At 43.5% G+C, this 27,972-nt stretch overlaps 1 pseudogene; it reads right to left on the reverse strand.

Moving 5' to 3' along the window:
* Window positions 1-22,745: 22,745 nt before the first annotated feature.
* Window positions 22,746-23,348, reverse strand: LOC118076974 (nucleoplasmin-like; annotated as a pseudogene).
* Between the last annotated feature and the right edge of the window lie 4,624 nt (window positions 23,349-27,972).

Below are 27,972 nucleotides of genomic sequence, written 5' to 3' on the forward strand. Positions count from 1 at the left end.
TGAATCCCTGCAACAGGGTGAGCTCCCATTGCTCGGTCCCAGCTCCTGCCAACCCAGCAGTTCGAAAGCACGTCAAAGTGCAAGTAAATAAATAGGTACCGCTACAGCGGGAAGGTAAACGGCGTTTCCATGCGCTGCTCTGGTTCGCCAGAAGCAGCTTTATCATGCTGGCCACATGACCTGGAAGCTGTACGCTGGCTCCCTCAGCCAATAACGCAAGATGAACGCCACAACCCCAGAGTCGGTCACGACTGGACCTAATGGTCAGGGGTCCCTTTACCTTTTTACCAGCTAATTTTAAAGAGAGAGAGATCTTATTGTTGTGCCTTATTTTGCTTCAGTGGAATCTCCCCATATTTAAACCTTCATCAATACACAGGCATTTCCCATTTCTGTGTGAATTAAAGCAAATAAAAAGATTCCTTCCAGTAGCACCTTAGAGACCAACTAAGTTTGTCATTGGTATGAGCTTTCGTGTACATGCTCATACCAATGACAAACTTACTTGGTCTCTAAGGTGCTACTGGAAGGAATCTTTTTATTTGGTTTTGACTACGCCAGACCAACACGGCTACCTACCTGTAACTTGAATTAAACCAATTATACTTAACAGTACATGACTAAATGTTCCAACATGTAGAAAACTCATTGCCTGTAGAATGTCAGCTCAGCAGGAAAAAGGACTCTAGCTTAAGATTCTCCCTGATTTGGGTTACATGCACACCATACAAATTTAAAGCACATGTTGTTGTTGTTTAGTCGTTTAGTCGTGTCCGACTCTTCGTGACCCCATGGACCAGAGCACGCCAGGCACTCCTGTCTTGCACTGCCTCCCACAGTTTGCTCAGACTCATGTTTGTAGCTTCAAGAACACTGTCCAACCATCTCGTCCTCTGTCGTCCCCTTCTCCTAGTGCCCTCAATCTTTCCCAACATCAGGGTCTTTTCCAAGGATTCTTCTCTTCTCATGAGGTGGCCAAAGTATTGGAGCCTCAGCTTCACGATCTGTCCTTCCAGTGAGCACTCAGGGCTGATTTCCTTCAGAATGGATAGGTTTGATCTTCTTGCAGTCCATGGGACTCTCAAGAGTCTCCTCCAGCACCATAATTCAAAAGCATCAATTCTTCGGTGATCAGCCTTCTTTATGGTCCAGCTCTCACTTCCATACATCACTACTGGGAAAACCATAGCTTTAACTATACGGACCTTTGTCGGCAAGGTGATGTCTCTGCTTTTTAAGATGCTGTCTAGGTTTGTCATTGCTTTTCTCCCAAGAAGCAGGCGTCTTTTAATTTTGTGACTGCTGTCACCATCTGCAGTGATCAAGATGGTGACAGCATCTTGATCACATCCAGCACCACAAAGAATCCAGAGGCCTGTAGTTTGTTAAGGGTGCTAGAAATTAGTCCTGCTAGGGATAAACTACAGTTCCCAGGACTCTTGGAGTTAAATGCTGTAAATATGTGGTGTGTGTACAACCATCTTTTTTGTTTTGTTTGTTTTTTTAATTCAAGTGGTTCTTCTTTCCAGAGGAAAGTGAGCCTTCAAGTAGCTTCTGATCTGAAGCAGTACAGTGCCAGAAGACTGGGCCATTTGATTCCTCTCAACATGTATCCTGACTCAAAACAATATACAGCTTTAAAGGTTGGCCATCCTAAACTGGTTTTGTTACAATGGTCCCTCTAGCTGGGTGGATCAGTGAAGCATCTATCCCCATGTGTCCAGAGAGGATCAGATATGTTGAAGGAGTGCACCTGACCTCTGGAATTAATGCCATGTGTACTTTTTTCCAAAGCAGCTGTCCAAGACCCTCCACTGGCGAATGAAGATCAATGTGATTCTTGCTCAGTATTTGCACTGCAGGCGCTTAAAATTAGTTTTGATTTTGAGTATTTGGAGAATGCCTGAACAAACAGAGTTGACATTAGGACCAGGAAATTGAAAACGGAGATCAAAGTGCAACCCTACATGAAATGGAGTGTTAGGAGGGAAGTAAACAAGACAGGCCACAAAAAGCTAAAGAAAATAATGGCTCACTGCCAGGTGTTTGTGTTTCCCACTCTCAAGGTACCTAATATATTCAGCTAAATGTTTTTTGGAATACAGTACTAGACAAAACGCAATAAATAGAATTAAAATCTGAAAAACCCCTTCCTAAAAGGTTACTTTCATATGACAGAAAGCAGCTCTGCAAATGGCCTCTTGAATCAATTTCATGCTCTCCGTTCAGGAACTAAAAGCTAATCCCTGATTATAACAGCGGGGAGAGATATAAACAATCAATTTGGTAGTGTGATACCTCACAACTCAGTAGTCACTTTCTTGACATATTTTTGTCATAGTTAATAGTCATACGTGGAAGAAAGAGGGTCAAACCAGAGCCAGATGCAGCTGCATAAAACTTCATGAAGCTAATATTCTAGTATTGTAGTGGGTTGGGATGATTTCATGATAAATTCCATGGCAGACTAACTAACAAATTCCAACCATATAATGAGAAAAGTCCAAAGTTCAGAGCAGTGTAAACCCATGATATGTATTAGTTAACCCCATTTTTTTCTTGGTATATTCAGCAGACCCACTATCATTTGTGATATCAGAATTATTTTGCATTTTAAGGAGGAGATTATGCATGTTTCAATCTCAAATCCTTGTAGGCTCTTGTCTTGTTCTCTTGTGGATCCTTGCTTAACTTCTTGATCTTTGAGCTGCAAACAGCAGTGGCCAAGTATGTTGGGCTAAAGCCACCCTCCGGATTCTGCACCTTGCCTGGGCAGCACCAGGACAGGACAGGACAGTGATGAGATCAAAGACCTCATCAGGCTCTCCCACCAGAGCATCTGCACAGCCTTGACTGCTGCCTTTACCTACACCAAGGGTCAGCAAACTAAGGCCCAGGGGCCAGATGCAGCTCCCCAGGCTCGTAAATCCGGCCTGCGGACCCTGCCACCCGCTCAGTCAGTCCCCGCACACAGTGGACACCTCGCCACACAGGGACTGACTTCTACAACGCTGGCACGGCTTCTGGTCACGCGGTGACACTGGTGCGGCTTCGGGTTATCTGCAGAAAGTTCCTGCAGCCAATCCGAAGCCTCACCTCCCACGTGCTGAGGTAAACCCGGCACGGCCATGGACAGAGAGGCCGGCAGGCGGGCGGCGGGTCTGGGCCATGCCATGGGCATCGTGACGTGTGCGTTGCAGGGATTCAGCCAGAGCCTGGTGCACCTGCTGGCCCCACGCCTGGTGCCCAGCTTGGCGCTGCTGCTGGTGGCGTGCTCAGTGGCCATGCTGGAGCAGGTAGAGCGCGAGCTGCACACCGCCTGCCCAGCACTCTGCATGCATGGCCTACCCGCCGACCTGGCCTCAGATGATGGGCCGCAGTGCATGGTGCACACCACCTGGGAGCTCCGCGGGGATGGGCCGATGGATTGGCTGCTGCTCGTCAACAATGCCAGTGAGCGCATGGCGCCGAGATGTGCTCCTGAGCACGCGCAGACTGCATTCTTCTTCCAGGTCCGGAGGCAGCTGCGGGACCTGGCTTGCAGGGCATTTATATTTTTCAAAATATAGTCCGCTGCCGCCCCCACAGGGTATGAGGGACAGTGGATGAAAAAGTTTGCCGACCCCTGGCCTACACCAACCCCATCCAGATAAGTTGCAGTGACCCTGTTGATGGCTTGGTAGCTCTGTTGGTCTTCTCAGAGTAGTAGCAGCAACAGGGCTTGATGGAGTGGCATGGCCAATGTCACCTCCACAGCCCACTGCTCAAGCCAGCCAGGATAGAAGATGGGAGGCAGGCCTCTTTGCTGTTCCAGCTCCCATGGGTCCACTGCTGTAATGCTGCTTCACTGAGGTCAAAGTCTATGCCTATAAAAGGATCAGGCACCAATCCAAATACTTTAAGAGCCCAGGATGCAGTTCGGCATCGACATCACCCAGTTAATGTGAATACTTTTCCCCCTTTGAGATGTGCCTTTAATTAAATTCCTACAGAGAGTTAACTGTCAGCCATTAATATCTTAACTCTACACAGCTCAAACCCCCCAAAATTATGCTTGCTGCTCAGCTGAATTTAGGAAAATATAAGCAAGTTGTCCTCTGCCCCCTAAAGTGATTCATCTGTAAAACAAAAACAAAAAATATTAATCTTCCTCCTTTGTATAATCTATTTTACTAAAGAGGAATGTTGTGCCAAATACTAATCATTTTGATATGGATCCATGTGCTTGACCTGCAGTTTTGGGGCACAAAATTATTTTTGCATTAGAGCCACATTACTATCCATTCATTTTGCTCTCTGTTTTAATTGACACTGTCTTCCATTTTATCTTGCTCAATAGGCACTAAATACCAAACAAATAAATAAATACTTTATTATTTATACCCTGCCCATCCAGCTGGGTTTCCCCACTCTGGGCAGCTCCGAATAGAATATTAAAACTACGATAAAATATCAAACATTAAAAACTTCCCTAAACAGGGCTGCCTTCAGATGTTTTCTAAAAGTCAGGTAATTCCTTGACATTTGATGGGAGGGTGTTCCACAGGACGGGCGTCGCTGCCAGGAAGGCTCTCTGCCTGGTTCCCTGTAACCTCACTTCTCGCAGGGAGGGAACCGCCAGAAGGCCCTCAGTGCTGGACCTCAGTGTCCGGGCTGGACGATGGGGGTGGAGATGCTCCTTCAGGTATACAGGGTTGAGGCCATTTAAGGCTTTAAACTAAAGATCAGAACCAACACTTTGAATTGTGCTCAGAAACATACTGGGAGCCAATGAAGGTCTTCTAGGACCCGTGTTATATCGTCTCAGCGGCCACTCCTAGCCCTAAGGGCTTTCCTGTGTCATCTGATTTTGTCAGGACTAGGGCTCATCTGGGCAACCTCTCTCTTTCTCTGGGCAACCTCTCTCTTTCTCTTTGGTCATTTATATGTATTTTCTCTTTGTAATAATGACAGTAAAGAATCCCGTGGTCTCCCAGTCCTTTCTCAAAAGAAAACTATATGCCCAAATCCAGCTTTCAGAGACTTTCAGCCCAACCCCTGTACATGACTGCTGCTTGGAAACAAGTCTCATCAAGTCCTGTCAGGCTTACTCCAATGTAAGTGGGTATAGGATTTCAGTCTAATAAAGATACTCTATTACCTCAGAGGCTGAAAGCTATTGAAACTTTTCCCAATTAATCCATACACAACTTATTTATTGCTGGGTGCTATAATTTATTTTCTCTCTACTAATTCAAGGCACAATTGGACTACTTTCTGAAGCCTGAATTTTCTCCCTGAGTTCACCTTGGTTTTGTATTCAATTATTGCCGTTAACATTAAGATCCAGCCAACATATAAGCCAAATGTGGTTCTAATGCAAATAGATGATGTGATCATACTGACAAAGACCTCTACTACCGGATCATTTATAAAAACCACCTTGAGAACATGCTGTTTATTGAAGGAGCCACACATAAAAGCACATTACTTTGATCACTGACATTATGCCAAGGAGTCCTTCAAAATGCAAATTCTGGGGGTTTTCTGGGTGCTTTGCAATAATTGTGATAGATGCTCTTCTTAGATGTGCATCTTTCATGAGCTTAGGTGTGATTAATAGTAGGTATCTAAATTGGATTCCCACCACCACTCTTGCAAAAGGTATGGATGCAAGGAGGAACAGCAAGACCATTTGTAAGTGTTAGCTCTGGAGGAAGTCGGCATGAAGTCAACTGCTAAAATTTCGTGAAGTGTCAAGATTGTATTGACAATTTAGAATACCATGAAGGTCCAACTTTCCATTGTGATGCTGTTGCAATGATTCATCTCCTGCCTTCGCCATTCATTCATGATCCACCATCATAAATGCAGTCATAAATCAATTCACTCATCAAAAAGCTCGTCGGTTTCAGTTAATCGTGCAGTTATTCCAGCTGCTATAACTTATCAAAGAATGAAAGAACTCCAATATTGTGTGTAATTACAATTATGCGATCAGTCCACTGAATCACAATATAACACATTCATATGGACTTTCAGATTTAAGCATGCAACATCATCCATTCCTTTGGTTCCTGTCCTGACTTCCACTTGATGATGAACTCAAATGCAGAAGATTCCCCCCACCTCCACCCCTAGAAAAAAAAAAGTTTTAATGCTCAGATCAATGCAATACCTACGCAAAAGTTCTATTCAAAGGCACAGCAAGCAAAACACATAACTTCAAAGGCACAATATGCAAAGGCACAGCAGGCTACACAAGGGAAGACATTGATCCAATGATGACATCCCCTCCTGCAATCCTGTTCTAAAGGAATGAGGTGGCCATAATGTAGTGCAGCAAGTGACTCTGTTCCTTAGCAAGCAACCTAGAGAGCTGAACCTACTCCATCTGTTCATGCCTCTGCTGGTGTCTCCAGGATCTAGGTGATGAGAGAGGTATCGTTGGTGCCTGAGAAGTGGACAGGGCTGGTGGAGCACGCCCCCCCCCCCCAGAAAGGCAGGGCTAGATCCAGTGTCTGACAACTCTGGAGGCAGAGTGGGTGGCAAGACAGGCACAGCAGAAGCATCAGAGATGGCCTCTGACAAGTGTGGAGAGGAAGGTGGGGCTGTGGCTCTCACTCTGGTGACTGGCAGGGTGCGAGATGTTGAAGGAAATCTCTCCCCCGCCCACTGGGACCCTCCTCAGAATCCTCAGCATTGGGCTCCCTTGAATCAGGGTCCTCAGCAAACCACCCCTCTGCATTGTCGTGACTTAGCCAGCCCATTACAGAACCCACTTATTGCCCTAAAATTGACCCTCAGTTATTTCTTGTGCTGCTATAATATTATTATTGTATCCACATTTCCAGGCACATTTCAGTCTGATTGCCTACCAAAGCTAAGCCAGTGCACTTGGGTTTAAGGCACTTTAACTTCAGTATGCTTAACTGGATTATTGCCAAATACTGGGTCTTAACCTGAGTTGTAGAAAGGTCTTTTAGACAACAGGCAGCTTAATAACTTGCAACAAAGAGTGTAATGCCACTTCTTGTGGGCAGCCGTCTAGGGAGACAATGGAAGAGTGTTCTTTGGAGGTGAAGGCAAACCGTTGGAGAGTTACAGCGCCTGCTGTGGCTGTAGAGAATGATACGGCAGAGACATGTTTTGTTGCCACTTTTGCTATCATTTCGCTTCTACTTGTGCCTAGAGAGGACAATACCTAGACAGGGCCCTGGTGCTATGAAGAATTATTGCCTCTGTTCATTCTTCATAACTCATTGCTGTGAGCTCATTTGTTGTATTCAAGAGAGCCAAACAAGATGTCATTTCATTCGGACAGTTAGGAATGGTGCAAATTCCATGTTTACATGGGATTGTTATTGTGTGCCAGAACGGCTACTTCCATGGGCTGTGTGTGTCATTTATACCGTTCATATTTCTTTTCCTGACCTCTTAAATGACTAGGTACAAAAATGATAAGGATCTGGGTAGAATTTGATTGAATTTGCTATTGAACTAACCAATTATTGTGTTCCTTTTTTCTCCATGCACCATGCTGATGAGTAATGTGTTTTTCTCTCAACACTGCAAAACACAGTATGGAATTTTAAATATTTCTGGTGTCCCTAATGTGGCCCATACTGCACTGCTTTCAAAATCTGTATCGTTGGCTTGCATTTATTTATTTTTCTCTTAGCCACTCACATCACCACTCATAGCAGTCCCTAAATACAACTGTAGAATGTGGCATTGGGATGAGAGCTGCGTCTCCTACGTTTAAGCTTACTCCGTTAACCGCCTCAGAACATAGAATCAGGAACACCACAGTATCTCACATTTCCAATGAACATATTTGGAACTGGTCCTACCAAATATCAAAACCATATGGAATGAGTTCCTTAAAGCCCAAGCATTATTGTTATTATCCATCATTTCATGTTCGGCAAAACGTACAAACCAAGGAATGTACGTATATGCCCAGGCGTGCAAGAGATCCTATCTTCCCTGTTCTTATGCTGCTTGAAAATCGCTGGAGCCCTTGGGATGGGGCTGCTTCTTCTGTCAACCATCTCACGCCTCACTCCAGATTATTTATGACCCTTAAAAGCTAGTACTACAGCTTCTTTATCCTCATTATCTGCCCCCCCTCCGTAGGTCTGGGTCCATTCTTGAGGGGAAGTGCCTTCATCTTGGCCCTGCCGCATAGCTGGGTCTAGAGTAAAGACCACCATTTTAATTTCCCACTGTGCTCTTGAGTCATGCTGCATTGGGGCACTGTGACACATGTCAGTGGTGGCTAGACCCAGCCAGCTGCAGTGGCGTGGGATCAGCGGACTAGGAGCACTAGGCTTGTCCTCTAAATGTCCCCAGTAAATTAGAGTATTAAAGTATTAAAGCTTGGAAGCTTTCACCCAGCTTCGGGATGGAGGCACGATGCTCTGACAGGGTCCAAGTGGGACCCACTACTTTGGGAAGGAGGCAGGAGGGCTCCAACATCCTGTCAGAGGCCTGGCGCCTCCTTCCCAAAGCCTGGGTAGCTTCTGTCTGGCTTAGGGAGGGAGGAGCGATGCTCACATGCAGGACGTCAGGACGTCACAACTCCCCCCATCACCCTTGCAAGCTGGCGTTTCTGGCCCTAACTGTTCCCCTATGAAAAATTTCAGTGCACCCTACTGGCCAGTTGTTATTCTTGGAATGCCAGGTTAAGTTAAGGGGGGCCCAAGGCAGGGTCAACAATGGCCCTAGCGGAGTCCTGGCATTTTCCTAAGGTTTCTGGTGCCAGCACTGCTGCCATTAATAATGTTGTTGTTTAGTCGTTTAGTCATGTCCGACTCTTCGTGACCCCATGGACCAGAGCACGCCAGGCACTCCTGTCTTGCACTGCCTCCCACAGTTTGGTCAAACTCATGTTCGTAGCTTCAAGAACTCTGTCCAACCATCTCGTCCTCTGTCGTCCCCTTCTCCTAGTGCCCTCAATCTTTCCCAACATCAGGGTCTTTTCCAGGGAGTCTTCTCTTCTCATGAGGTGGCCAAAGTATTGGAGCCTCAGCTTCACGATCTGTCCTTCCAGTGAGCACTCAGGGCTGATTTCCTTCAGAATGGATAGGTTTGATCTTCTTGCAGTCCATGGGACTCTCAAGAGTCTCCTCCAGCACCATAATTCAAAAGCATCAATTCTTTGGCAATCAGCCTTCTTTATGGTCCAGCTCTCACCAGCTCTCACTTCCATACATCACTACTGGGAAAACCATAGCTTTAACTATACGGACCTTTGTCGGCAAAGTGATGTCTCTGCTTTTTAAGATGCTGTCTAGGTTTGCCATTGCTTTTCTCCCAAGAAGCAGGAGTCTTTTAATTTCGTGACTGTTGTCACCATCTGCAGTGATCAAGGAGCCCAAGAAAGTAAAATCTCTCACTACCTCCATTTCTTCCCCTTCTATTTGCCAGGAGGTGATTAATAATACAGTTGGCCATTAATAATACAGTTCAGCAAAATCTAGGGGGGGGGGGATGGGGACAAAAATAGTCTATGAAAAACACATACCACTTTATTCTGTGCACATTTGCCCCCAGGTGAATAAAAATATTTTCTGTTCCATTCACTGTTACTTATTCTCACTACTTTTGTATGCAAAGAAGCAATATTCCAAAGTCTGTATTCAAAGATTATGCTTGCTTTCTTAAAGGAAAAATACTGCAAAAGACCATGAAGCACCATCATTTTACAGATTAACATAGCACTTTGAAATGAATATAAGTGAAATTGTTTTTCTTGGCAGCTGAAAACATTTGCATCCTGCGAATCTGGATCTATATGGTGTGTATTCCACTGACAGCAAATGTTTCTTCATAATTCCTTGGGTTTCTATCTCTCTTCGCCTCCCCCCCCCCATATTATGTTATTATTAACACCTAAAGGGCCCCAAAGTAAAGTTCTCCATTATGTATGAAATATAAGCAGCTGGCAGCAACATATCGAATGTCTCTTTGTGCTAGAAGAGTTTTACCATCTTTATAGTGGTTATCAGCTGAAAACAGTATAAAGCAACTGTCATTCTATCCAAGATTTCCAGAGGCACAAAGCAGCCAGTTTAGCTTGAAAACTTCCCCAAGATTCCTTCCACTCATGTAGTCAATAAAACCTTTTATTTTACTGTTTATCTGACATGAAATTCATAGCAGAGCTGCCTTGCCAGCAGATTCAGTTTATCAAAGACATATCATGGACTGATACCTCATCAAAGAAAAGCTCCGGTATATTATCTAATGCACTGGTCCCAATCTGCAGCGCGAGTAGGCCAACCCATCCGACTGATGCAGAACAGATGTTGGACTGTCGATTTTGACAGTGCTGATCTTCTGTTTGGGAGGGCTAGAGACCTCATTCCAAGTTCCCACGAGAAGAAAGAAGATTTCTCCAAGTTGCTCTTATCGGCTTGAAAAGATAAATTACATTATGGGTGCCCTAAGTCTTATTGGAGGAGATCTACCGCACCCATTTCCATCTCAATATAGAGACTGGTTTGGGGTGCTGGATGTTTATGCATACATCAAGCTACTGTGGAGAGAGGTTTGCCAATTGTATTATTGAGCTAAATCTGATCCTATGGTTTGCATTACCTGCATTGTATAATTCTGATTTTGTTGCTTAGCCCCCCCCCCCATATCCCTGGGATGTCTTGCTTAAAATGCTTTTTTCTTTGCCTCTCTCTGTGTGTCAAAGTGGAATGTAAGCAAAAGGAACAGGATGCCCAGCTTGCTATCAAGGCCGGATGGCTGGCCTTGTCTGACACTATCAGTCTGACGCACAGAACAGTCAGGGATTCAAGCCCCCACTCAAGGCTGGGTGAGGATGCTACCGGGGTAGCATGAGTCAGCATGTGTTTATGCACAGGACCGGACACAGATCTTCCTTATATGTACTTGTGACCCCCTTTGTGTTTATGAGAAGGATACGGATTTTCCTTATATGGATTTGTAACCTGTGACCCCCTTGCATGCGCACATTTACAGAGGAGGGGGAAAGGAGCCCAAGAAGTGTATAAGAAGCTTTGCAAATTTGTGTTTCTTTACTCTTGTCGTGGAGCTGACCACCAAGAGTCTCTTAAATTTAAGAATTAAATTCTTTCTCTGAATTCAACCCCCGGTGTCATTATTGGCTGTCTCTGTCCCTGCCTGGGCGCAACTTAAAGGACCCTTAGTAGATAATAAGGCTACACTACCTCCTCAAAAAGGGCTTTTGTGCCCATTTTACTTAGCAGATAAGTTTTCAACATATGCTCCTTGCAACATATGCTCCACAATGTTTCAAGGGATGTATGTATTATATGTGTAGTAAAACCAGCACCATTTCTTCAATCATTTTGAAGTGACTTTTGAGCAACGGCGTCCATGCCAAAGAAATGACAAAATATTTAATAAACACAGTGAGTTGATTGGTTTTGGCGGGAATTTGAGGAATGAGCTGCCATTATTCCATAAAGGAGCGCCCAAAAAGAAGAGATAATTATTATTCATTCTTTCTATTCTATTCTATTCTAAGTGCCACATGTTGTCCCACAAAATAAAGAAATCAGTGTAACAAAGGAAACACTATCATAAACATGAAATGCTGTAATTTCTTTCTCAGGAAGGCTGTCACTTCTCAGCATATTTACTTGAAAGCAATCCCGATTAAAAGTATTAGGACTTAATTAGGATGGACAGGACAGGAGCCTGCCAGGACTATTTTTTAAGGAGTGAGGGAAGAGAGAGAGAGAGAGAGAGAGAGAGAGAGAGAGAGAGAGAGAGAGAGAGAGAGAGAGAGATTAAACATCCTTGGACCTGCTGACATTAAGGATTGTTTCCTCTCATACAAATCCTCCCAAACATTCAGCATCATAGGCTCCACTTCATGGGTTCTACCAACCATGCAATTTGGCAAGTACAGTGGTGCCTCGCTAGACGAATTTAATTTGTTCCACGGGTCTTTTCTTATAACGAAAAATTCGTCGAGCGAATCCCATAGGAATGCATTGAATTTTTTTTTGAATCTTTTTTTGCCCATAGGAACGCATTAATTGAATTTCAATGCATTCCTATGGGAAACCGCGATTCGCTAGACGAATTTTTCGTAAAACAAATTCGTCTAGCGAGGCAACCTCCACTAGAAAAAACCTTTCGTTAAGCAGAAATTTCATTAAGCAGGGCATTCGTTAAGCGAGGCACCACTGTAGGTACAAGAGACAGTGCTTTTTCCTTGATGGTGTCTTTAGAGCCATATCTAAAGAGGCCTGCAGTGGACACATCACTGCTCAAGTTTCATCACATGGTAGAGTCCTAGCTTTTTTATTTTCATTGTTGTTCCTTGTCTTTGCTGATGATACTGTAGTCTTGGGGAGTTGGAAGTGCCTTGCAATATTTTATTTATGATAGGCTGCATCCATAGGGTTGTATCCAATGTTAGTCCTGCTCGGAGTAGACCTGTTGAAATTAATGGACATGACTAGATGACCGTCACAGTCTACAGTTCTATGGTTAAGAGTCTTGTGGCACAATAAAGGGAACTACCTTAGGTTAATTAATTTCATTTGGGTCTAATCCATGTTGGGTGCAACCCAGAGTTCCTTCTGCCAGTAGCAGCAGATGGAACAAGCTTGTTTTCTGCTGCTCCACAGGGTAGGACCCAAACCACTGGACTCAAATTCCAAGAAAGAAGGTTCTGACTAAAGATTAGGAAGAACTTTCTGGTGGTAAGAGCTGTTTGAGAGTGGAGCAGACTACCTCAGACTCTGCTTCATTGGTGGTTTTTAAAGAGAAGTTGGATGGTCCTCTGTCAGCTGCAATTCTTCATTACAGCGGGTTGTACTAGATGAACATTGGGACCCATTCCAACTCAACCGTGCTATGATTATATTTCAAAGAGGCCAATGTCTTATTTGCCAAAAACTCTAAGTATTTCTTTCCTTCACCCAAAGAGGAAATATTAAAGAAAATAGCAGTGTTCATTTCAAGAGGTAAATAAGATTCTGTGAGAAAGATGTTCATTTTCACACAGTAAACATGACACAATGAAATTAGTATGAATGGGTGGGGTGGGGTGGCACCCTCTCTTTTCAACCTGAAAAACCTCTCATCTCTACTTAGCCCAAGTTGAGCTTCAAGAAAAATATTCTTTAGGCAGTTACTGGAACATAAACCACTGGTGTTTTCTGACGGGAAACATAAGTGTCTGTAAAAGATGCCTTTAAAATGCATGAACATCTGGAACACTGCTAATTGCAAACAGAATGCTACATAAAACTTAGAATCAAAGAGTTTCTTTGACTCATGTGTCTTCCATAGAAAGAATTCCATTTATTCTGAAACTCACATGTTGAAATAATTGATAACATGTTGACTGATTTACCAGAATCAACCTCATATGTATTAGAGCAGAACAATGAACACCATGGTTTCTCAACAGTGACAACCGATGGCAGGATCTTCCAGAACATTTAATAGCAGGAACTCATAGGGTGATAATTTCCACTAATACCAGCAGGTGAGCCACATCAGCTTCAGCTAGCAGGGTTACTGCCTTTCTGGTGCAGAAAAACAAACAAGCGCTATAGGATGAAACAGAGGAGAAACAAACCATACTAGATGTGTCTGTACTAGGTTGTCTTCAGTTGTGGTACCTAAACCATATAATAGTTTAGTCTTTCTACAGAGGTTTATCAGCACAAGAATCCTCTGCTTTGCTCATTTTTTAAATGGTTCATAAGATTACTAAACATTGTAGGGAGACCTACATTGGCTCCCAGTACGTTTCCGAGCACAATTCAAAGTGTTGGTGCTGACCTTTAAAGCCCTAAATGGCCTCGGTCCAGTATACCTGAAGGAGCTTCTCCACCCCCATCGTTCTGCCTGGACACTGAGGTCCAGCGCCGAGGGTCTTCTGGCAGTTCCCTCGCTACGAGAAGCCAAGTTACAGGGAACCAGGCAGAGGGCTTTCTCGGTAGTGACACCCACCCTGTGGAATGCCCTCCCACCAGAGGTCAAAGAAAACAACAATTACCAGACCTTTAGAAGGCATCTCAAGGCAGCCCTGTTTAGGGAAGCTTTTAATGTTTGATTTCTGTATTTTAATGTTTTGTTGGAAGCTTCCCAGAGTGGCTGGGGGAACCCGGCCAGATGGGCAGGGTATAAATTATAAATTATTATTATTATTATTGTTATTATTATTATTATTAGTTGAGTCTTTGCTCTCTCTCATTTTTAGTCTGCTTTTGATAAAAATGCCATCACTAAATGCATCATTAAAAACCATAACGGCATCTTTATTTATGTTAATTTTTATTGTGAGATTTCTGTTTACATTGTGCTGTCATTTATATATTTCTTAGTAAGCAGCCTTGAGTCTGATTTTATCCTAGAAAGGTGGGATTATAAATATTGCCCAATTATATAAACAAACCTTTAAGTGTGACCAGATGGCTTCTTATCGTCCAATAAGAAGAGGTAAGTAATGCACAAACTGAATCATGTTTTTCACACTGAAAACTGCTATAAAGGAGTAATCAAATTAAAATATTTCTTTCTACTTCATATTCTGAGCATGCCTTGCCGCTGCTTCCAAAGGCTTGAAACTCGTTTTAGAATCTTTGTAAAGCGGCTGTATCACAGGTTTTTCCCAAAGTGCCTAAATTCTGTATGAATTATATAGCTTCGGGGATGACAACAAGTGATTCACATACTCCTAAACACATCAACAGGAAGCCCAATTAGAGAAAAGTTGACAATCTACTATTTGTATTTGCATTGAGAGGAATTCCTGAATAGCAATATCACAGCTGTTTTCAACAAAATGCACTTCAAATCTAAGAAAAAAATCATGTGTAGAAACACATGAAGAACAAAATAAAACAGCAGAGCAAACTATTCGTCAATGAATAAAAGGATAGACCCAGAAAACTTATTTCTTTGAGAATCATCTATATGCAGGTAAAATAGTTCATGTCAGGTAAGAAGCATTGTGGACAAACAGGGTCTACCACCACAAGCCACATTGATCCATGTGGCTCAGGCAGAATTTGCGGTGGGTAGGAAGGGGCAAGTGTTCTCATTGAGGTGCACAGCAATGCCTTTTCTCACCAAAGGCTTGGGACTTGACAAGTACCAGGATCCATGGTGGGAAAAGGCACTCCATTTCCTACCAAGGAGAGAGCCCTGTGGGGCCTCATCTTTAGAGGTAAATGATACACGGAGCTTCGGTTCTTACCAGGGCATTTGTTCTGGGCCCACTGCTAACGTTAAAAGACCTTGAGCTTTACGATCACGTCTCTTTGCAGCTGCAGCTATCACCCTGTCTGCTGCTGAAGCGTCTTCAGCAGCCTCTACAGGAGCTGCCTGTGTACAGTCCCATAACTCTTTAGCTTGCAGCCAGACCTTCACCCTGGCCTTCCAGTCCTGCCAATTTTTCCCATTCAGCCTTGCAAAGGGGACTGTAAAACTTTCCTGGGGCTCTGCCATCCTCCCTGGGGCTTAGGCAAGGTAGGTACACTCTTGTAGACTGCTTGCTTCCCAACTAATGAGGTGGCTCCGGCAGGCGTCTTCCAGCGAGTTCAAAACCGCACAGTGCCTCTTTAAAACTTTCAGCACATTGCAGGACTCAAGCTGCTTTCTTTTGCTTTCCCCTTTGCTGGCAGCCTCTTCTTGGCTTCGCTCCAGTCCTTTCATAAATCACTCTGGACTTCAATCCTTATCTCCTTTCACGCACTGACCATAACCTGTCCATAAGCTTTAATTAGCTTGTGTTTAAGTAAACAAAGTTACCGGTCCAGTCGCGCTTCCGGACGTAAATCTTCCCTTTCAGCAGAGCGTTTTAGCACAGCGGCAAAGAGTAAGGTGAGTCAGCAAGAGTTAATTCAGGAACTCTGGAGCAGGTTGCAAACTCAAAAGGCTTTATTTAAAGAAACGTAGCCAGGAGATAAGGCAGACATTCTTCATCTCTGGCCAAGTAAAAACTTAAACAAAACTGTGCCTCAGTGCACAAACTTGAGGCATCACTCCTACACACAGCAATCAAAACTGATAGATAACGCTACTGAGAGAAAAAACGCCCCTAAGAGAAAGAACGCTTGCAAGGAACTGACTATTTATACAGGCTGTCTTACATTCCCGGATGTTTAATTAATCTCAGCTGCTCAGTGTTCAGAGCGATTAGTGTAACTTAACCCTTTAATACCAACAAGCACGTTCCTAGTTTTCTGTTTCCTTGTAAAGCACAAGAGGTCTAGCCCAGGCAGTTCATTGATTTCAAGTGGGGAGATTTAATCATATGCTTCATCACCCATTGGCATCAATGGTACTTCAAATTTATCCGATCCTAATGGAATGATCATTACGTACCGGTAGAAAATAAAGCAGGATTCTTGGACATGTCTCAGCCAGCCTCAAGCACTTTTAAGTACTGTGGATGTTGCATGTGCAAGCCATGAGTCAAAAAAAGGCCCAGGAAGAGAGCAAGACTGGGTCACAGCTTGATTGGAAAGTGCCCTCCAAGTACGGGTAAAATCACAGCAAGTATAGATGCGAATATAAGGGGGGGGGTGAGCAGAAAATAGCAGCATTACAATCCTAATCAAGAGCGTAGCTAGAGCACTCTGGTATTTTAAAATATCCCAGAGCAGCTCAGACTGGTAAACGCATTGCATATTTTGATGCATGCATATAAATAACGCTCAGCTGAACATTTTCAGGTGTGAGGAAAGGGGTGATCATTGTGTAATATTCTGCCGGGATGGAAAGGTCACTGTTTAAGGGAAACAAATGTAATCCTCAGACACCGTTTCTCATTGTAAGTGCTATTTTCCCTTTAGGTTTAACCAAGATGGCTTACTGAGGTCAGGAAAACTGAACTGATATTTTTACTTTCAAAGTGCTTCTCTTCTCTCCTCCCTCTCCCTCTCTACCACTTCAAATACATTCTTTATAATGGAATAGAGGAAGAAAACTGTTTCAAAGCAAAAGGATGTTTATTGTATTTAAAAGGGACTAAGATATATCATAAAAGACTGCACCAAAAATAAAAGGAAAAATGCACACATCACAACTTCATTTTGCAGGTTTTCATTTGTACACACACACACACCCTTGTGATGATCTTGGCATTTCCAAAATACATTTGTAAGGTGTGAGCAAGTGAAGCTTTATAAAACACAAACAAACATTTTCATTGCTATCACAGTTTATGCTCCTGTAGTTCCAGGATATAGCAGGAAAATTGATAGCTTTTTTTATTGTTGCTGTTTCAAGAACTGGCATCAGAGGTCACGATGATGAGAAAACATACCTGAGAGAGGAAAGGTCACTTCTAGGATTATATTTCTCTCCGGATAATATGTAGCCGGTGGGCTTCAAAGTGTTACTTAATTTCACAGGCCACAAATCTCAGTATAAATTGTGAGGCCCTGCTACTTCTGCTGCTGACAATATTGTAATGAAGCAGAGTCGAGGAAGTAGTTTTTCAATGTTTTGGACGACAGCAACTTCTCACTTGTATTTACAATGGTGGGGGTTTAAATGTGAAGTGATTTGAATAGCTTGAATTCTAAAACACCAGGTGTAATTTTCCTCTGGGGAAAAAATAAATTGGAGGCGCAAATACCTCTTCAAGTTTTCAGTGCCCATGTTTTCCTACACACCGAAACAAATAAGGTCAATATGAAGCTGAAAAGGGAGCACAAGCTTACATTTTATCCATTTTCAGTTCATGATCCAAAATTAAGCCATCAAATTTGGATGAATGTACCCCTTTCAGCTTTCCATTAACCTTGTCTGTTTCAGTGCAGGAATACACTTTCAAGGTCAATGGAAAACTCGAAATGGTGCATAAGGCTGTTTTCAAATAATATGTATTAGTAAGCTGTGGGCTTTGCTTGTTTGTTTGTTTGTTTGTTTGTTTGTTTGTTTGTTTGTTTAACAGGATCCAAAGAGATATCTGTTGCTCACTAAAGGACACTGTTACATCAACACCATCCACTTAAAGCACTGTAACAGTCCAGGGAATTATAGTTTTTTAAGGGTGCTGATAGTTGTTAGAGCTACAATTCTCAGCACCCTTAACAAATTACAGTATTCCTTGGATTCCTTCCTTGCTCTACATCAGGGGTCTGACATATTCTGAGCAAATGAAGATGAAGGCACCTGCAGCCTCCTCACCTGAGACTTGTCTTCGGAGCCCTAAATAGTGTTTTTGAAATGCGTTTTGAAAAGTAAAACACCAAGAGATGCCAGAGTCTGCCGTGGTGGGCTCTCTGGGGCCATAGGCCCAGGCATTTGCCCAATCGTGCAAGTAACTGGTGCTAGATCTTTTATGGGACCAGCCGCATAGCATGAGCTCCCCACCTCTGGGGTGGGCGCACATGCACCGGGGGGGGTGCATGCCCCAGGAGCGAGGCATGGAGTGTGGAGGGTGAAGGATCCCACCATGGCACCCAAACCCTCGTTGCCAACAGCACCAGAGCAACCCCACTTTGCACTGGAGGCAAGCATGGCTCTGCTGCACCTCCTGCCAGCCTGGGGGGGGGGAGCCCGGCCAGCCAACGCAGCACTTGGCAGGAAGGAACCAGGTGCCTCCACACCAGTGCCCCCAGTGTGGCCCAGCCTGGTGCTCCTCCCCATGAACTTTGGTTCCTCCTATGTCAGGAGAGGAGGGCTAGGCCAGGCTGCCCTGGGGTGCCTGCTCGGGATGCCTGTTTCAGGCCCACTCAAAAATCTGCGCTGGGACCCCCACACACGCTGGCACACACACACCCCACGCTATGCCCCTTATAGTTTTTAATTCTATTAATGTTCAATTGTGGGTTTTTTAATGATTAAAATATTTTAGCTGGTCTTATTTTACCTGTAAGCCTTGAGTCCCTGTCAGGGGCAAAGGGGGGGTATATATATATACTGTAAATAGGTGGTGGTGTTGATGATGATGATGATAACAGGAGCATAGGCTCCTGGGGTGTGTTTCTACCTGGAATCCTGATGCAGAATGCTTTCAGAGGTTTTGAAGACCAACTACAAGTTAGACATTATTTAGTGGCGCCTTTATAATAATAATACACCACTCATCTGGCCAGGCCTCCCCAGCCACTCTGGGCAGCTCCCAACAGGATATTAAAAACACGATAAAACATCAAAGGTAAAAAAAAAAAATCCCAATGCAGGGCTGCCTTCAGATGTTTTCTAAAAGTCAAATAGTTGTTTATTTCCTTGACATCTGGTGGGAGGGCGTTCCACAGGGAGGGCACCACTGCTGAGAAGGCCCTCTGCCTGGTTCCCTGTAAACTCACTTCTCGCAGGGAGGGAACCACCAGAAGGCCCTTGGAGCTGGACCTCAGTGTCTGGGCTGAACGATGGGGGTGGAGACACTCCTTCAGGTATACTGGACCGAGGCCGTTTAGGGCTTTAAAGGTCAACACCAACACTTTGAATTGTGCTCGGAAGCATACTGGGAGCCAATGGATACTGTGGGGTTCTTTTTCCTTAAAATGCCAGATGGGGATCCTGATCAAAATCAGTTCTACGGGGTGGAGGGTAGGGGGGATTTAAGTGTTCGCCACCTGTTGCGGTTTCGATCAAAATCAGGTCTCACACAGCTCCAGTTTGCATTGTGGGAGGACAACTTCCATTCATTGTCCATTCAGGTCCATAGGAGGGACAAAAGGTTAACATCTACTGCTCCTAGTCCAGATCAAAGGCTGTGCTGTCTATTTATTTGCCCTTTCTATACTCTTTTTGACACTTGTTGCTTATCAAAACAGCCACTCCACTTGTGCATTCCCCCATTCTCTAGTCATGGAGAAACGTCTCACACTGCATGATTCCTATCAGTGTCTGTTCATGCACACAGACCTGGCGCTGTGCTAAGTTTGGTTCCTGAGTAAGTTGCTTTCTGTCCTCTTCTTTGGCTGAAGTGGTTGCCAGTCTGGACTCTCCATTGATTCCTTTGGCATTACTTACTCAGAAGAGCTTTTCTGCTGTCTCCTCTTAATGCCAGGAAGGAATAAGCAATGTTGCATTAAGGATCAATAGTATGTCTGCTAATCTGGTCACTCCTCTAGTCCGACCTCAACACTCCCATTCTTTTCCCTCCCTTAACCATCACAGTTGCAATGGCATATTTACACTGATAAAACAGTCACATCATTACTACACTATCATAATTTAGAATTTTAGCTGCCAAATGGGATTTAGGTGCAATCCTATCCTCATCTAGGCACCATAATTCACAATTCAGCATATAGCTTGCACTATTAGCCTGTTGGGGAGAAGCAAGCGAGAGCTAGTAATTGCTGATTCCACCAGGTACTTAAACATATGCAGAGCCTATTTGGTTCAAATGCACTAAAGCAGAAAGGCATTGTAGATCTTCTTGCAAGGTACTATAAAATAAATGTTTCAAGCACTATTAATTATACTTGGCTAAAATTGAACTGTCACAAACCATGAGACACTCACAAGAAAAATAAAAACTACAAAGTAAGAACCAGCCAGCCAGAAAAAAAAGAAGGGGGAATGATTTACTGAGTTAGAAATGCATTTTAATGTGTATGCACAGACATGAAAACATAATGGGAATTTCATGATCAAAATACAACATATCGGAGATGAAAGAACAGGCAATCTCCAGCCTGCAATAGGAGCACAATGCAAAGGCACTTCAAGTTTGAGTCATCCTTCTCTAGATTCAGTGCCTGCCTATGTGTTGCTTAACTGTGCGTCTCCCCACTCCCTGCTTGCATGGTTGGGGGAGAGGCATAGGTATAACATTTAATGGAGGCTTGTGTGCCTCTCCTTTCTTTGCTCATTCAAGGGAAGAGGTTTCACTAGTGACCTAAAGGCTCTGGATATGCCTGAGTATACTCCAATAATAGAGTGGTCAGCTATGCCTGGCCAAAAAAGACAATTTGCATCATCATAAACAGAGGACAGGTAGTGATTTATATATCCTTTTGTACCTCTTGTTCTGTTGTCCCAAAGAGAATTATCATATTTTGTGGTAGCCAAATACAAACCTCTCCCCATATCTAGAGCTTGTGTAGATCCCCACTGGGGGAGCTGCAAAATATATCTATCAAACATCAGGAAGACAGAGGAAGGGGAGCATAAGGCATTCACACATCCTGTTTCTTCCATTTCAGGATAACATTCAAAGCTGCTGCTGGTGGTAGGACAAATTTCATTTTTGCAGGTTACTATCAGATTCCAAATGCATTCAGTGCCAATACTTTGCTGTAATCTACAGGAAAGCAATTTTATTTCTATGAGGATGATTTGCACTGTTAAAATAGAATTTATCAAATGGTTGTTTTAGCAGCTCGTAAGCACACAAGCAGTCTCAAAAATCCCCAGTGTGATTCTTTTCTATCAAAATTCAAAATGTTAGAATTATGGAGAACAGATGCAAACTATAAAAGATTTCTGGAGTGTAAGATTTCAAGACGGCTCTCCTTTATTCAATTTCCTACAGTGCAATGTATGTTGTAAAATGCAGTGACTATGCACGGCATTTACTCTTCATTAATAGAGCAATCCTATGCATGCCTATTCAGAAGTAAGTTCCCCAGAGCATAATGAGACTTACTTAGAGACCTATCTACTTAGAGGCAAGCTCAATTGGGTTTACTTCTGAGTTTAGAAGTACAGTGGTACCTTGGTTTAAAACCACAATCCATTCCAGAGGTCCATTTGTAAACCAAAACAGGTTGTAACCCAAGGCACGCTTTTGCCAATGGGGCCTCCAAAAAATTTTGTTTGTAATCCCCCCAAAATGGATTGTAATCCAAAAAAAGGTTGCAAACCAGGACACACACTTCCTGGTTTGACATGTTTGTAATCCAAAACTTACGCAAACCAAGACGTATGCAAACCAAGGTACCACTGTATAGGATTGCACTTAAAGTAAAGATGATGTGTGGGGAAATGAATTGATTTTGTATGTAAATGTTTAAGAAATCTCTAGATATTCAGGATCCTTAGAAGAAATTATTTGTTACACTTGAGATTCTGAAGAATGTACTTAAACAAGCAAATGGTTCATATCACTGTGGGCTATTGCCCTTTATAGTCTTAAAATTGTGGGCAAGATATGGTTTGCCCTGGGTTCTTTCATTGAAAGAGGACTTGAGTCTTGTTGGAGGAGCCCCCCGAGGAGTCACATGTTAGCCGCTCCTGATATAAGACACTTCCCTCCTCTCCAGCACTTCACTACGATCTGTGGCATCCCACTTTCCACCCAGTTTAAGGCAATGCAAGTTGTACCCTGAATTCTTATGGGCTGGATCTACATTGATTTTAAAAAACGTAATAGAAAAAAATGCTATAAAAGCTCTCAATGCAAAACTGGTTGGTGACAGATCACAGCTCTACAACACCATATGGTGTCACATGTTTAGAACACAGTTATAACAATATAATTGATTGGTGTAGCTGAGTCCCATGATTAGAGATGCTTGTCCAAGCCAAGAAGATCAGGCTAACCAGCCAGAAGGGAAGTGGGTTGGTTGATCTATTGGGGTTTAGATGTCTCAACATCTACTGGGATTTCCTCTGCACACCTTTACATGTGTTTAGGCAATGAAAAGAACAGGGAAGGAAAAGACAGCTACTGTCCTTGGTCTTCAAACCAAAGGTGAGTTTTCCCCAACCTGGGAGATGTAGCAGAAGGCATCCATTTTCCTATTTTCTTTTTCATATAATGTGCACTTTTTATTCATTTTGATCAGCTCTAAATAGACCCATCTTTCAGTTTCTTCTATCAGAACTCATAAGCACAGTTCTCCCTTCAATGCAGGCTTCCTTATTCTGTTTGCTTTACTCCCCAGAGATTGCTCCTGAACAGATTGCTGTTGTTCTTTCTTCACTGCAAATGCATGCTTGCGGGGTTGGATGTTGTTGACAGTTTTTACATGAGATGCTTCCTTGGAAAAGCTTTCTGTCACTTCTTTTCCTTCCTCAAAGCACTTTTCCTGATCTCCTTCGCCATCCCAGTGAAAGCCAACTGAGAAATGTTGCCTGGCAAAGTAGATGGGCCCAGAGCCCTGATTTTAGTCTGAATGAGGCAGGAGGAGTCAGGTCAAGTCCCACTAAGATAAGACACTAGGAGCACAGAAAGTTTCAGGGTTGCTAGCTACACACATTGCAGTCAATGCGTTGCTGTCTTCTGGGGGCGTGATCTCCACAAGACTGATTTCATCCTTGGCATTTTCCCCTAGACAGACCTTCCTCAGGGACAGCTGCTGAGTGATCATAAGACCACTCCTCTGGGATATCAAACATGCAGGTTAGGTTCTCCCCACCTAGCTGACCTCCACCAATTACTGTATACAGGTAGGCTTCTCTGATCTACAACTTTCAGCGGTGATCATACTGTCTTCCAGTTTAGAGAGGGGATCTTAAGCTTCCCAAACAAACAAAAGGACAACAAAACAATGCACAAACTGAAAGGGAGCTGTTTTTCAAAATCCTCACCTCTCTGGATTTTGTGATGAAATTCTCCAACCATATAACATGCACTATAAAAACGCACATATTTCTTAAAATAATAACAACAAAAACATAAAACCTGCATTATATCAGGTGAAGTTGCTTGTAAAAATGTGCATATTGGGCAAGATTGCATACAAAAATGTGGAGTGACACTTGTAGTTAAATAATAATAATAATAATAATAATAATAATAATAATAATAATAATTTATTATTTATACCCCACCCATCTGGCTGGGTTCCCCCAGCCACTCTGGGCAACTTCCAACAAAATATTAAAATACAGAAATCCATCAAACATTAAAAGCTTCCCTAAACAGGGCTGCCTTGAGATGTCTTCTGAAGGTCTGGTAATTGTTGTTCTCTTTGACCTCTAGTGGGAGGACAGTCCACAGGGTGGGTGCCACTACCAAGAAGGCCCTCTGCCTGGTTCCCTGCAACTTGGCTTCTTGTAGCGAGGGAACCGCCAGAAAGGCCCTTGGCGCTGGACCTCAGTGTCCGGGCAGAACGATGGGGGTGGAGACGCTTCTTCAGGTATACTGGAGCGAGGCCGTTTAGGGCTTTAAAGGTCAGCACCAACACTTTGAATTGTGCTCGGAAACGTACTGGGAGCCAATGTAGGCCTTTCAGGACCAGTGTTATGTGGTCTCAGCAGCCACTCCCAGTCACCAGTCTAGCTGCCGCATGTTGGACTATGGTTGTAATGGAGATTTAATAGAATTGGATTAACAGAGAAGATGCAGGAGAAATAAGTTAACATAAGGACCCGCAAATGGGAGGGGGGAAATCCATGGTAATTTATGGAATTCTTTTTTCTTTTTGCTTGATGATTGTTTGTAAATTTGCAAATTATTTTTTTTTTTTAAAAAAAAGATTGCATACAAAAAATGTGTAGATTAAGAGAAATTCTCCTTTAAGAGGAAGTGTGGGATACAAATATAAGAAATTAAAATGCAGGTGAAACTTCATGCAGATTGGTTGTTGTTGCTAAAAACAAACTACTGGAGAAATCTGAAGAACTGAACTTAAGTTGGGGAAAACAAGGAGAGAAACTGATTCATCCATCTGCAGTGAACCGTAAGCATAGGAAAGGTGTGTAGATCAGTCATATAACCAAATATGTGACATTTTTAATTCATAAACAAGCTTTCAGGCTATTTGTCACAGCGCTGTCAGGCAAGGAGTGCCCAGTGCGAGGACTTAACTCTTTATTGTTCAAGGTACCCTTACAAGTTAGGAAAAGGCATGTCCATCAGTCCTATGTCTCTCAGCTACTTCCAAGTGTGCATCCGATGAGGCGGTTGCATCAACAGAGAGGCACTGCCCCAAGCTCGGTTTATTTATCTCCTGCACACAAACTGCTTGCAGTGAAGACAATGCATACATGTAACCTGTTTCTGCTCCTCATGCTTCAATCCTTTCCTGGTCATGGAAGACAGTGGTGCAGGGATGGGGAGCTGTGGAAGTCCTTGACTCTGCATCAGCCTAATTTCTCATTCCCTCCTCCTGCAACTTATGTCTCCAGTCCTGTTCAGGACACCGGTCCTGAAAGACCTAATTGGCTCCCAGAACGTTTCCGAGCACAATTCAAAGTGCTGGTGCTGACTTTTAAAGCCCTAAACCGCCTCGGTCCAGTATACCTGAAGGAGCATCTCCACCCCCACCGTTGAGCCCAGACACTGAGGTCCAGCTCTGAGGGTCTTCTGGTGGTTCCCTGATTGTGAGAAGTGAAACTACAGGGAACCAGACAGAGGGCCTTCTCAGTAGTGGCGCCCACCCTGTGGAACACCCTCCTACCAGATGTCAAGGACATAAACAACGATCTGACTTTTAGAGGACACCTGAAGGCAGCCCTGTTTAGGGAAGTTTTTAATGTTCAATGTTTTACCATGTTTTAGTATTCTGTTGGGAGCTGCCCAGAGAGGCTGGGGAGACCCAGCCAGATGGGTGGGGTATAAATTATTATTATTATTATTATTATTATTATTATTATTATTATTATTATTACTTCAGCCTGATCTATCTCTTCCTCTTCCTGAACCTGTGATTCACTCTGCCTCTGACTCTTGTCTCCTGGCTGTTACACACTCAAATCACTGATCCATTCTTCCAAATCAGTCTCCAATCCTGCTTCTCCTGGTGGCCACTCATCAGTATCCAGTCGCCACCTCTCATTGTCCAGGCAGTCGCTGACAATATTAGAGAAAAATTCACTAGGCAAGACTGCCTTGAATTCAAAGAGTGCATTCTGAGGCACCACCAAATTATTGACGTTTAAAAAGAAGAAGAAATGTAACAATAACATTATTATTTTCCTAAGAAACAATTGGAGAAGCAAGTGCACGATGCTGAAAGAAAGAGAAGAAGAGGGGGAAGATTGCATTGCTTCTTCCATCCCTGCAGATTAGAACACAAAATTGAATCACAGAAATAACCATGCTTAAAATTATGGTCTCTCTTCACATTGCTCTTAGCTTGTTTCGTCTGAGATTTTAATAAGTTTTAAGGCCAGGCGGGACTACTACGAGCCTCTAGCTTGACCTCCAGAATAACACAGGTCATGGACTTTCCTCTGAATCCTGTCTGAAGGGAATCATTTTTCTTTACTATATAAGCCAACGTGTTGCAAGGCAATCATTGGAGATTGAACCGCAGCATTTTTGGACGCCTCCTGTTTTAATGAACCACAGAACCAAGATGCTGAAACTGTGTGAGAGAGAGACAATCAACCCAACCTAACTAACACAATCTGCATGCAGAAACAGAGTTTTTGTCAGCTGCATCCTGCTTTAAAACTGCTCCGTGTTTTACTTGTACCACGGTACACCTCACTGCTATCCTGAGCACGCCCCATTAGCTCTGGTCTCCTACAGCTTCACTTCAGATGTTACTGTGCCAGACAAGGTATTGAGTCCGCAAGACCAAGGAAGCAAACCATTGTGTACCCTAGCTGCCCTCCCTAAACTTACCTTAAGAGGTATGTTTTCCCTCTTTTATTTACAGTAGGGATGGACCAACGGTAAATCAGGATCTCCTGGGAGTTCTTAAGAATGATTTGCAGTTGATCAGTAAGTATTCTGACTCCCAAGAGCAACGACAACATCAACAACAATAATGTTATTCTTTATACCTTGCCCATCTGGCTGGGTTGCCCCAGCCAAAAAAGATCCCACCGACTTCTAAATTAGACTACTGGGAACTACTGGGATGGAAACTTGTGGGAAGGAAGCCAGGAGCGAATTTTTGTGTGACAGAACAGCAAGCTTGGTTCTGGTAATGAAAACTGAGCATGTGCTCATTTTAATAGTAAGTTCCCCCCAAACCCACACCATTTTTTTACCTGGTTCATGGAGCTCAAACAGTGGATGTCCTGTGGATGAAGGATTGATCTTGTTGTCCTGAACAGTTCTGTTCCAATCCTGTTTATGTTGACCTGTTAGGGTAGTCAACCCCTGAAGCTAATGGAACAGACTTTTCTTCTAATAGCTTTGGGTGGTTATTTATATGATCTGGCAGGATGTTACATTGAACCTTAATTGATAACTGGAGTAGACAGTTATTCTAGGAGGTGGTCATTGACAGCCCCAAGGCATTCTCTCCCAGCTGACTACCAGAATTCAGCCCACTCAATGATTTAATGGAGCAATGAAGGAAGACAACCTGGGTGTAGGTGGAGAAAAGAACATGGATAATCCAAACAAACAGCTTAGAGTTCATTTAAGGGTCTATTGCTTTTAAATCACCCATTGCCCTTTTTGTTGGGAAAGCTCCAGTCAGGAGAACTCGAAAACAGCATGCAGGGGAAGGAGAGGAAGATCACTCCATCTGGCAAGCCAAAATGCTCGTATTGGCGGCATGATCAGAAGAGCACGATGTTGCATTTATATACCGCCCTATCATAAAGAATATCAAAACAGTTTACCATAATATCTATACAGTGGTACCTCGGTTTATGAACACAATTGGTTCCAGAAGTCTGCTCATAAACTGAAGCGTTCATGAACTGAAGCGAACTTTCCCATTGAAAGTAATGGGAAGTGGATTAATCCATTCCAGACGGGTCCACGGAGTACTCAACCTGAAGCGTACTTAACCCGAAGCATGGGTGTAATTGGTTCCGGAAGTCTGTTCATAAACTGAAGCGTTCATAAACTGAAGCGAACTTTCTCATTGAAAGTAATGGAAAGTGAATTAATCCATTCCAGATGGGTCCGCAGCGTTCGTAAACCGAAAATTCGTAAACCGGGGTATTCATAAACTGAGGTTCCACTGTATACTGCATAATAAAACATATTGTCAGGGGACCACCAGGGGTCAGCGGAGAGCCTGGTGGATCGGAAGGAGGGCTCTCAGACACTACCAGATCCCCAGAGCCTAGCGCCTGGAATATGTGCCCCGCCCCTCCGGGAGGCGCACCCCACCCCCAGAACGGGCTCCAGCCCCGCCCCCGGTGCCGGAGAATGAAGCTCCACCACTGCTGGCAAGTATCTTACAAACTACAACA

This window comes from Zootoca vivipara, chromosome 11 (genome assembly GCF_963506605.1).
Source record: "Zootoca vivipara chromosome 11, rZooViv1.1, whole genome shotgun sequence".
Taxonomy (NCBI): domain Eukaryota; kingdom Metazoa; phylum Chordata; class Lepidosauria; order Squamata; family Lacertidae; genus Zootoca; species Zootoca vivipara.